Genomic DNA, 12,532 nt, shown 5'->3' on the forward strand with positions numbered 1-12,532 from the left:
ATTATACAGACTATTAATTAATGTTAGTCATGTCCTTGTTCTTGTATTCACTGATTAATTACTCAGCCAGGGTTGCTGTGAGTAGCTGGGCCCGCACAGACCTTTTGTGACCATCATTTGTGTGAGGAGTAGGTGCAGCTTCCTTTAATACAGCGTTTGATGTCTCTCTTCTGCCCTGACCGTTTTCCATCCTGTAATGCAATTATTTATATCCCTCTATTCATGTGTTTTCTTCATTGACCAAACATTTGTTGAGCACATATTATGTACCCTTTGCCATCCTAGATGCTGGAGATGCATCCGAGGACAAAAAAAATCACTCCCCTGCTCCTTTGGAGTTCAAATATCCCTGGATTTGCCACAACCCTGGTGAATTCCTGGCTGGGAACCCAGGAGGCCTTGTTCCCCTTCCCTGCCCCTCTCTTGGTCATTGATTGGGTTCCCTCTAGGCAACTGTATCCTCTCTGTTGCCCAGGCAGGATCCTGGGGGTCTTACAGGACCATCTGCTCCCAGTCTGCCTCACCTGTCAGGGAAGAAGGGCAGGAAGGCCACTGAGGTGATTTGGTTCCTCAGGAAACCTGTGGTTTCCAGTTTTGGTTTTTATGGGATTTCTGTGTGTGCGAGTGTGAGTCTCTGTGTCTATATGTGTTTCTTGTGTGTTTTCTTTGGCTCTTTTTATCCTATTTGTTTTGCCTAATTCTGTCTGGTTTGTTCACTGTATTGTATTTTATTTTTTTAAATGCCTGTTTATTTTATAACGAGGGAGAGAAAAAAAGACTGGATTTGGGTAGCATCTTAGTGCTTTTGTTGCTGTGGTGAAATACTATGATGAAAGGCAAGTTGGGAAGGAAAGGGTTACATTTCCAAGTTGTAGCCTTCACTGAAGGAAGTCGGGACAGGAACTCAAATGGGGCAGGCACCTGGAGGCAGGAGCTGGTGCAGAGGTCATGGAGGAGTGCTGCTTCCTGGCTCGCTCATCATGGCTTGTTCAGCCTGCTTCCTTATAGAGTCCAGGACCACCAGCCCAAGAATGGCACTATCCATCATGGGTTGGACCCTCCCACATCAATCACTAATTAAGAAAATGCCCTACAGCTGGATCTTTTTTTTTTTTTTGGTTCTTCTTTTTTTCGGAGCTGGGGACCAAACCCAGGGCCTTGCGCTTCCTAGGCAAGCGCTCTAACCACTGAGCTAAATCCCCAACCCCCCTACAGCTGGATCTTATGGAGGCATTTTATTAAGTTTCCTCCTTGCGGACAACTCTAGCTTGTATTAACCTGACATAACTTAGTCAGGACAGGTGGGCGGGGACATGTGGAGGATCCGGAGGGGTTGGGAGTAGTGAAAACCGTAGGCAAAATATATTGTATAAAAACACCTGTTTTATTCATTTTTATTTCATGTGCATTGGCGTTTTGCCTGCATGTATATCTGTGTGAGGGTGTCGGATGCCCTGGAACTGGAGTTACTGACGGTTATGAGCTGCCATGTGAGTGAGTGCTGGGTATTGAACCTGGGTCCTATGTGAGAGCAGTCAGCTCTCTTAACCACTGAGGCATCTCTCCAGTCACCGCCCCCTCAACTCCATCTTCAATTAAAAAAATAAGTAATTAAAAAACAAAAGAAATAAGCCAAGAGTACTTTCTGTTGATACTTATTCTTCTACATAGCTCTTCAGAAAGTCTGTGTACTGTTTTCTTTTTTTAAAGAATTATTTATTTATTTTATGTATGTGAGTACACTGTAGCTGTCTTCAGACACACTAGAAGAGGGCATCAGATCCCACTACAGATGGTTGTGAGCCACCATGTGGTTGCTGGGAATTGAACTCAGGACCTCTGGAAGAGCAGCCAGTGCTCTTAACCTCTGAGCCGTCTCTCCAGCCCAACATTTATTTCTTACTGAGTTTTGCTTTGCTCCTTTGGAGGTGGGTGGTATTTGTTTTTTTTTTTTTTTAAATATTTTATTTATTTATTATATATAAGTACACTGTAGCTGTCTTCAGACACACCAGAAGAGGGCATCAAATCTCATTACAGATGGTTGTGAGCCACCACGTGGTTGCTGGGATTTGAACTCAGGACCTCGGGAAGAGCAGTCGGTGCTCTTAACCACTGAGCCATCTCTCCAGCCCGGTATTTGTTTTTTAAGTTAGTTACAAGTACTCTTTACCTATTAAGAACAATAGCATTTTGTCATGGGTGTTTCATTTAAAAACGGTTTATGTGTGTTTCCCCTGAAAATATGTTTGTCAATCATATGCATGCCTGGTATTCCTGGAGGCTCTTCTGGATCTGGAGTAAAAGATGTTGTGAGTCATTGCTTGGGTACTAAGAATCAAACCCATGTCCTCTGAAAGAGCAACCAAGGCTCTTAACCACCAAGCCCCTTGTTTGTCAGTGGAGAGCAGAGGCAGCAGGAGCTCAAGGGTTCAAGGCCAGCCTGGACTATAAGAGGCTGTCTTGAAGAAGCAACAACAAGACGTTGTGTATAAAAATATCTTCAGTTCCAAGTGGACATCTTACTTTGAAGAGCATCTCTCTCTGAGTGCACTCCGTGGCAGCCATGGTAACCATCACCAAGTGTTCTTCCTGGCCACCTCTTTCCTGAGCTGTATGGTTAGACCCATGAGGGAGATTGAAGATGGCAAGAGCTTTGACAGACATATACAGGTCTTCCGATGATGCCAAGGCCTGAGACTGTAGACAGGCGATAGCTGTTCCTCATCAGGTCAGGGTTACCTTTCTTGCCTCTATTGTCAGTGGTCTACCGACCCTGGGATTCTTAGTATTTCTTTGACTTGTGACGTGTAGCAAGCCCACAGCAGATACTCATGAGATGAATCGAGAGGCTCCTGTGTATTAGAAGCTCTGCAGCTTTTGAGCCACAAAGTTCTGTCACCTGACCAGGGGCAACAGCAGCCATGACCCTCCCTTGAAGTGGCAATTTAAGGAAGTTTCAGCTCACTACTTGAGGCTACAATCTACCACAGCAGAGAAGTCGTGGCCACAAGGTCTTGAGGTGGTTGGCCACACTGTGTTAGAAATTAGGAAGTAGAGAGAGAGAGAGATAAAATGTTGAACTAACAGTCTCCTTTTCATTCAGTTGGGCAGCTAGGGTAGGTCTTCTTTGATCCGTCTAATCCAGAAAATACTAGGACATGTCCAGAAATTTGTATCCAGGGTGATTCTAGACCTTGTCAGTTTGACAGTAAATATAAATCAATACAGTCTCCCTGTTCTTGCTGGTCTTGACTTTCTCTCTAGGTGGGGTTCTCAGTAGCTACCCATGCGTTCTCTTGGTCAGAACCTTTACTTCTCTCTCTCTCCACCCTGACACTGGCCTGTGGTCCCAGGCCTACTGCCTCCATCCTCATCATCTTCCCCACGGACTTTAGAGAGATTGTGATAAGATACGTATTATATAAAGTTTATCTCTTCCTCATTTTTGAGGGGAGGTGGGGACAAGGTTTAGCTAGGTAGATTTGGCTGTTTCCAACTCAGGATAGTTTTGAATTTACAGTAATCCCTCTGTCTCTGCTTCCTAAATTCTGGGATTATAGGTGTGTGACATCATACCTGGCTTAATTTAAGATCCGTTTTCGGATTTTAGAGCTGCGAAGAGATAACATAACCATGGAATTCTTATAAAAGAAAACATTTAATTGTGGCTGGCTTACAGTGTTAGAGGTTTAGTCCAGTATCATCATGGCAGGAAGCAGGGCAGTGTGCAGGCAGACATGGTGCTGGAGAAGGAACTGAGAGTCCTATATCCTAATACACAGGCAGCAAGGAGACCATCTGTCACACTGGGCATAACTTGAGCATATATAAGACCTCAAACACTGCTTCCGCAGTGACACACTTCCTCCAACAAGGCCACACCTATTCCAGTAAAGCCACACCCTATGGCCAAGCATTCCAAAACACGAGTCTATGGGAGCCATACCTATTCAAACCACCACACCATCTTAACCAATTTTTGTTTTGTTTTGTTTTATTATGTTTTTCAAGACAGGGTTTTTCTGTTTAACAGCCTTGGCTTTCCGGGAACTTGCTTTGTAGATCAGATTGGACTCTAATTCACAGAGATCCACTGTCTCTGGCTCCTTAGTGCTGGAATTAAAGGCGTGTAGCACCATGCAGCCATTTTAACCATTTTAGTGTTAAATTTGGTGATATTAAGGGCTTGGAGTAGTGACATACCTCTTAAATCTTTCTGTGAGTTCAAAGCCAGCCTGGGCTACAAAGCAAGTCCAGAACAGCCAGGGCGCTCTGTTACACAGAGAAACCCTGTCTTGAAAATTCGAATTAAATTAATTAAATAACTAATTAAACACTTTTGATGGTATTAAATATATTCATGGCCTGGGTGTTGCGGCATATTTCTTAATCCCAGGGGCAGAGGCAGGCTGATCTCTGAGTTCAAAGTCAGTGTGGTATTATTAAGTATATCCATGAGTCTAGGAGTATAGCTCAGGTGGATAGTGTGTGCTTACCAAAGTCAGTTCCCAGTGTCTTCCTTGGCATGCACTCTCCTTCTAAAAAAGAAATGCAAGTTCTACTCACAAACAAAAACTAAGCCCCGACAAAACAAAGAAACCCTACCAGGCAGTTGTGCAATTGTATACCTCTAGAACTTGTTCCAGACTCAGGAAGTACTTCCACTTCCTTTGTCCAGCCCTGGCAGCTACCTTCCACTTCCTTCTCACTAGCCCTGGCAGCTACGTTCTTCCTCTGCTTCTGTGATCCTGACTGATCCAGGTTCCCTGCACCCAGAGTCCCTCCCTCCCTCCCTCCCTCCCTCCCTCCCTCCCTCCCTCCCTCCCTCCCTTCCCTTCCCTTCCTTCCTTCTTCTTTCTTCCTCTTCTCTTCCTTCCTTCCTTCCTTCCTTCCTTCCTTCCTTCCTTCCTTCCTTCCTTCCTTCCTTCGTGTGTGTGTGTGTGTGTGTGTGTGTGTGTGTGTGTATTAGCAGAGCTATGCAGTGAATGAATGAAACCCAGGCTTCCCTACAGTTATGGTGAGTACTGAGCACATCTACAGAGCATCTATGGGGCCCCCCACCACACTACCCCCACAGCAGGATCCCTGTGCACTTTGGAGATTGTTAGATGAAAGGACACATTTCCCAAGGCCAGATCAATGACCAGGCATGCGATTGTCATGTGCCTTCTCTTATTTAGGTGCCTATAAGTCACAGGATGAACTGGATGACGTTCCTTTCCTTTTAAACAAAAGTTTGCATTTCTATGTATGTTACTCATACAAACATAGTCACAAACAAACAAGGACACATGTGTAGGTCTTAGGTCAGCCTTTCGTAATGTTCCTCAGGAACTGTTCACCTAGTTTTTTGAGACAGGGTCTCTTGCACTAGAACCTAGAACTCACCTATTCTGTTTGGCTGGCTGGCCAGGAGGCCTAGGGAAATCTGTCTCTTTCTCCCCAGCACTAAGTTTACAAGCACAAGCTACCATACCTGGCTTTTTCTATGCTGTAGAACTCAAATCCTTCTGCTTGGGCAGCAAGCATGTTATTGTTGAGCCTCAGTGTCTCCTTTCCCTTGTTCTTCTTTGGAGTTGTAGTCCCATAAGTGGCTCCTCCCAAGCTCACCAGGATTGTCTGGGCTTACCCTCCTTGTAGTCAAGACTTAATAACTTTCCACTGTGGTCCTCTGTGGTCTTCATCTTCGGGGAGTGCAGGAAGTAGAAAGTGCTTAGAAAGGTACTTAGCCCAGGGCTGTCATGAATATTGCCTAATTATGTTAGCAGAGTGCACCAGGAAATGAGTTTTCTAGTGGGCCACTCAAGAAGGGCAGTATGTGGAATGTTTCATGTTACTTCTGGAGCCACAGGAAGCAGATTTGTGATAGGGAGGGGAAGTGGATACTTAGCCTTCATCTCCTGTCTCATCAAAACCCTACAGTGGACATAGGTCAGTGTACTGCTGGGCAGCTGAGGCCTAGAGGGTGCCCAGATCTTTAAGGCCACAAGGCCACATGCATGTAGATGTCAGAGGACAGCCCAGGTGTCAGTCTTCACATGCCACCTTGTTTGGGACAGGATCTGTCTTGTCTACTGTTACATATACCAGGCTACCTGCCTATGAGCATCTGACAATTCTCCCGTGTCCACCATTCATCTCCTGGTAGGGGTGCTGGGATTGACATTACTGTATCCAGCCTTTCCCCATGGACGCTGGAGAGTCAAAAACACGTGTCTCTAGGCTTGTGTGACAAGTTCTTTGCCCTGAACCATCTTCATAGCCTCCAGGGGTCCTTATCAAGTGACTTTAAGAACTGTCCCGCTCCCTTGGAAACCATAGCATCACGGAATCAGAGAAGAGACACAGCAGTCTATGCAGGCAGGCCTGGGCCAACACTGAGAAGACAACTGGTGCCCTTTCCAGCATATCTCTGGCCCCATGGTGACTTCTTTGATCTCTCCATTTACCCGAACTATCCCATGCCAGTAAGAAAGTTTATGGTGAACTCAAAAACAGTGCTTCTGTTTCCTAGTGAGGAAGTTAACTCACAGCAACTTCAGGAAGAAAAGGATCTGTTTACTAATGCCCAGTTACTAGGACATTCATTATGAACAAGGGTTGCTAATATGACAGAGGTGTGATGGCTGTTCTCTGAAAAAAGAAAATCACGGCTTAGTCATTGGTCCACCATATGGTTAGAGAAGCATACTGTGAGATGCTGTCCCAGGTTGGGGTCCCAGCTATCTTGGGAGCCTCAGACAGAGCAGCTATCTCTATCATCCTCAGGGAAGACAGGGCACCCAGGAAGTTCGTCTGAGGGGTGACCAATAGGAGGTCACTAGACAGTTCACAGACTTGGATAGGTGCATTAGAATAGCCATGGAGGGGAGGGTGGGGAAGGGGGGAAAGTAACTTTATGAGCTGAGGGCAGCGGGTACCTCATATATGCGGCCTTATTTAATTATTGTAGAGTTGTTATTGTGGTCTTACAAATGAGCAAAGTGAGGCTGACATTTTCTTTCTTTCTTTTTCAAAACAGGGTTTCTCTGTGTAGCCCTGGCTGTCCTGGAACTTGCTCTGTACACCAGGCTAGCTTTGAACTCAGAGCTTCTCCTGTCTCTGCCTCCCAAATGCTGGGATTAAAGGTGTGCACCACCACCTGCTGCCTGTCCCCCCCCTTTTGAGGCTGAAATCTTAATGAATTTTCTAAGACTCTTGGAATCAATTGGCAAGGTCAGAACAATATCCGCTGTCATGTTAAACAGTTCGCCCTTGTCACCGAGTTGGCACTGGTCTTGTTGATTGCACTCAGGGGAAGTTACCACTGCGATTCCTTGACACTACTCCAGGCTCGGATGCTCACATCTATCTAGGGTATCCCCCTGGTTTCCTCGATAGTTGTTCGTGTGTGAATGACTCTTTGCCTGCATGTATGTAAGAGTGCCACACATGTGTTTGGTGCCTTCAGAGCCAATGAGGGTTTTGGATGTTCTGGAACTGGAGTTAAAAATGTCTGTGAGCTGCCACGTGGGTGTTGGGACCTGAATTCCGGTCCTCCACAAGAGTAGCCAGTGCTGTTCACTGCTGAGCCATCGCTCCAGCCTTACCTGCTGTATTCTTTATGTCTGTGTACTCAGAGCAGCATTAAAGGAGGCCCTTAACCTTCAAATACACGCAATATAAATACGACATGTATATATTTTAATAATGGTTCATAATTTTGCACACTATCATGTCTTGGGACATGAAGTATAATGGTTGTAGGACATTTTTCACACCCCACAAGTGGAGACTATGGGAAAGCAAGCAGAGTGTGACATGACCACTTGCATTATAAACTGTCCTGCTTGGCTTTCATCAGATTGACACAAACCTGAACATAGCTGGGAAGGTAATATTAATTCAGAAAATGCCTTCCACAGATGGACCAGGTTGGCAAGTCTGAGAGTGCATTTTCTTCATTAGTGGTTGATGTGGGAGGGCCTGGCTCCCTGAGGGTGGTGACACCCCTGGGGAGATGATCCTGGCTGGATTAGGAAGTAGAAAGAGCAAGCCACAGGGAGCAAGCCAGCAAGCAGTGCTCCTCCACGGTCTCTGCTGTAAGTCCTGCCTCCAGGTTCCTGACCTGACTTCCCTCAGTACTGGAATATGACCCGAGAGCTGTGGGCTGGTAAACCCTTCCTCCCCAAACTGCTTTTGGTCATGGCGTTTTAGGTATAGAAAGTCTAACTAAGACACAAGCGACACCAGCCATCGGTTAGTTATGTTCACAAGATATTATTTTAATGGAAGGAGAGACTGGCAAATTGGTTGTTTAGCCTGGGGATTTGGGCAGTTTTATGACTGAGCCAGCCTGCCCCATTCACGGACAGTGCCTAACATTTATCATTAGTTGACAATTTGGAAGAATGATTTTCAAGCAAAGATAAGATGAAATTTTAGAAAACCTACCTCTCTCAGCTTCCCACTCTGTAGTTTTTTCTGATGAGACCAATGATGATATGAATAAATTGGGGGTTATTATATAAGAAATACATCAACATTTGGAAGATCTGTTTAACTCCTTGCATCAAAATTTTCAAATGTAGCTGTTACGGAATCATGAGTAGGTAAGAGATTGATTTCAAAGAGCGAGATACAATAACTAAGTGTAATGTAACAAAGCAGAGATGTTTATTTATCTAATTTTAGGATATACATCGCAACTTTTCAAAAAAGTTTAAGACCTACCATCTGTTGAGTACACATGTAATTTCAAGGATTGTTTATAATTACCTGCAAGTCCACTAAAACATTTTCCTCCTTTACTTCCAGCTGCCTACCTGGCTGGATTTCCTCCACAGATATTAACCAAAACAAACCATCAGTGTATACATACAATGTATACAGGAGTAGATCTGCCAAGCATTACAGAGGTTTGCAAAAATGTAAAAGTCACACTTTCAGTTTTTCCTTGTATTGCAAGTTATCTTCCACATAAATATACCACTGATGCTAATGCGTATTGGGCTTCTTATTAAGTATTTATTTTTATTCTTATTATTTTCATTTATTTTGATTACATGTTTCTCCAGTGTGTGTCTGTATGGGAGTACATGCATGTGCATGCAGTTGTGCTTAATGACCAGAAGGGGGCATCCTATCCTCTGTAGCTGGAGTTACAGGTGGTTGTGAGCTGCCTGATGTGGGTGCTGAGAACAGAACTTAGGTCCTTGGAAAGAGCAGTTCATGCTTTGAACTGCTGAGCAATCGCTCCAGCTCCTTACCATTATTTTAAATTTTTTCCTTTCCTTCAGTCTCTGGTCCACACTTTGTCTTCATATTTCCTCCTGTGAGTATTTTTGTTTCCCCCTTCTAAGAAGGACTGAAGTATCCACACTTTGCTCTCCCTTTTTTTTTTAAACATTTTTTATTGGGTTTTAAAAATTTACATTGCAAATGTTACCTCCTTTCCCAGTTCTCTCTCTATAAACCTCCTATCCCATCCTCCTTTCTCCTTCTTCTATGAGGGTGTTCCCCCACCCATCGACCCACCCCTTCGTGCCTTCCCACCCTAATATTTCCATACACTGGGGGAGTCCAACCTTGGTGGTACCAAGGTCTTCTCCTCCCACTGGTGCCCAACAAAGCCATCCTTTGCTATATATGCAGCTGGAGCCGTGCCATGTGTACTCTTTGGGTAGTGGTTTAGTCTCTGGGAGCTCTGGTTGGTTGGTATTGTTGTTCTTATGGGGTTGCAAACCCCTTCAACTCCTTCAATCCTTTCTCTAGCTCCTCCAATGGGGACCCCGTTCTCAGTTCAATGGTTGGCTGCTAGCATTCGCCTCAGTATTTGTCATGCTCTGGCTGAGCCTCTAAGGAGACAGCTATATCAGGCTCCTGTCAGCATGCACTTCTTGGCATCAGCAATGTTGTCTGGGTTTGGTGGCTGTGTATGTATATGGGCTGAATCCCTAGGTGGGGCAGGCTCTGAATGGCCATTCCTTCAGTCTCTACTCCAAACTTTGTCTCCGTATCTCCTCCTATGAATATTTTTGTTCCCCCTTTTAAGAAGGACGGAAGCATCCACACTTTAGTTGTCCGTCTTTAGTTTCATGTGGTCTCTGGATTGAAAAAGGCAATTCGAGCTTTTTGGCTAATATTCACTTATCAGCAAGTGCATACCATATGTGTTTTTCTATGATTGGGTTACCTCACTCAGGATGATATTTTCTGGTTCAATCTATTTGCCTGTGAATCTCATGAATTCATTGTTTTTGATAGCTGACTAGGGGGCTGGAGAGATGGCTCAGTGCTTAAGAGCACTGACTGCTCTTCCAGAGGTTCTGAGTTCAATTCCCAGCAACCACATGGTGGCTCACAACCATCTGTAATGGGATCCGATGCCCTCTTCTGGTGTGTCTGAAGACAGCTGCAGTGTGCTTATATATAAGGAATAAATAAATCTTTAAAACTTAAATAAATATTTTTAAAAAAAGATAGCTGAGTAGTCCTCCATTGTGTAGATGTACCACGTTTTCTGTATCCATTCCTCTGTTGAGGAACATCTGGGTTCTTTCCAGCTTCTGGCTATTATAAATAGGGCTGCTATGAACATAGTGGAGCATGTGTTCTTGTAATATTTTGGGGGCATCTCTTGGGTATAAGCCCAGGAATGGTATAGCTGGGTCCTCAGGTAGTTCTATGTTCAATTTTCTGAGGAACCTCCAGACTGATTTCCAGAGTGGCTGTACCAGCTTGCAATCCCACCAACAATGGAGGAGCGTTACCATTATTTTAGATTGCTTACCAGTTTTGTTTTGAGACAAGCTCAGGCTGCCTAGAACTGATTTTTCTGCTTCAGCTTCCAGAGTACTGGGATGGCAGTCTTGCTCAGCTAAATTGATTACTGAATAATATTTTAACTGCTTCAGCTTCAGTTTTTAAATCCTCTGTTACTTAGAAGAATGACATTCTGGGACCCGGAAACTTGAGATTGAACAAAAATATCTCAAAGTTTACATCGCAAATGTTATCCCCTTTCCCGGTTTAAGAGCAGGCTAAACAACTAGGAACCTGGCTAAGCCCAGACACAGCTCAACTCTGGAGGATGCAGAGCTCCAGCTCCAGAGCACACTCGAGGTGTTAGCGGAGCTTTCTTGGTCCAGGCCGTCTGGTGGAGACCACAGGCTTCTGAATAGAGAATCTGAGTGTAGTACGGGAAGGACTGAAGACCTGACTGAGGCCAGGGTTCCTTGACTGGCTGACCCCTTCCCTCCCACTGTTGTGCAGTCAGACACTGTGTTTCTGCTACACCTGGAGCAGGTGTAGCGGTCCATGCACCTGTCTGAGCAGAGTGGCCACGCCTAGCTTCATCAGTTCCTATGGCCCTTCCCTCCCGAGCTGCTCTTCTCTGTAGTTCCAGATGCTCTTGTGGGACCGCTTGGTGGGGCTCACTCTGACGCTATCAACCCACTGTGGCTTCTTTCTGGGGATCACTCTGAGAGAGGAGCAGACCTGCCTGTCCCAGTAGAGACCAGGGTTGCAAGTCAGGTTCAACTTTGTTATGAACACAGCCTGCCTATGTAGTCTAGTGTCCATCCCTAAAGGCAGTTCTCCCTGGGCGTCTTCTATGCCTTCTTTCCTTCAAGGCTCAGTCACCCACTGCACTAGGAATAGGCGTCCAGACCTTAGTGGTCCCTGCTCCATAATTGCTGCAGCTGCCTGCCTCCTATGATCACATGGGTCAGTTCTCAGATGTCACAGTGTTAGTTCTTCTAGTTGTCTACCCTGAAGCCACCTGCTTTCCTTCAGCTTCATGATTCAGATAGGATTATCTAGGTCTGCTTGTTTCCCCATAAACCCTTTCTAGGTCTCAGAGTGGAAGGCAAACAATCAAATCCATCATTTTAACCAATGGAGGTTAAAGGGCCTGGTAGTATAGATCTGTAATGAGAAGCTGAGGCAGGAGGATCTAAAATTCTAGAGGGAGTTATCTCAAAATAAAGAACAATAGAAAAACAGGCTGGGGATGTGGCTCCGTTGTAGCCCCACAAATAGGGCGCTCACCTAACATTAGGACAACTCCGAGTGCAATTCTTAGTCACAGGACAAAGAAAGTGGGCGCTAGGTGGTTTGGGGTTAAATATTGAACATCAATTATGGTCTAATTCAAGAACATTGTCCCCCAAACTCATAGCTATCAATCACTCCCAGTTTACCTTCTCCATACTCTACCCCTGGGAACCCCAAATCTATGGATTTGCTTGCTCAGGAGACTTTATGTAAATACAATAACATTATACATAGAGGTACTGTTTGAGACAGTCTCCCAGGTAGCCCAGGCTAGCCTCAAACTCACCATATAAGCTAAGGATGACCTTGAACTGCCGATGCTCCTGCCTCCATTTCCTGAGCATTAGTGTACCACCACACCTACTTACTGTGTGCTGAGCTTGGGGTTAAGCTCAGGGCCTTGTGCATACTAGGTAAACACTCTGCCAACTGAGCTACATCCCCAGCCCCAAGGAAGGGTTCATTTTCACAAGAGGTCGGAAAAGTCAGAAAG

The 12,532-nt window shown here is 45.1% G+C and overlaps 1 protein-coding gene across 25 annotated transcripts in view; it reads left to right on the plus strand.

Moving 5' to 3' along the window:
- The window catches only part of Dysf (dysferlin), a 199,579-nt gene that overhangs the window by 14,677 nt on the left and 172,370 nt on the right, over positions 1-12,532 (plus strand).

Source organism: Rattus norvegicus, chromosome 4, assembly GCF_021556685.1.
Source record: "Rattus norvegicus strain SHRSP/BbbUtx chromosome 4, alternate assembly SHRSP_T2T, whole genome shotgun sequence".
Taxonomy (NCBI): Eukaryota; Metazoa; Chordata; class Mammalia; order Rodentia; family Muridae; genus Rattus; species Rattus norvegicus.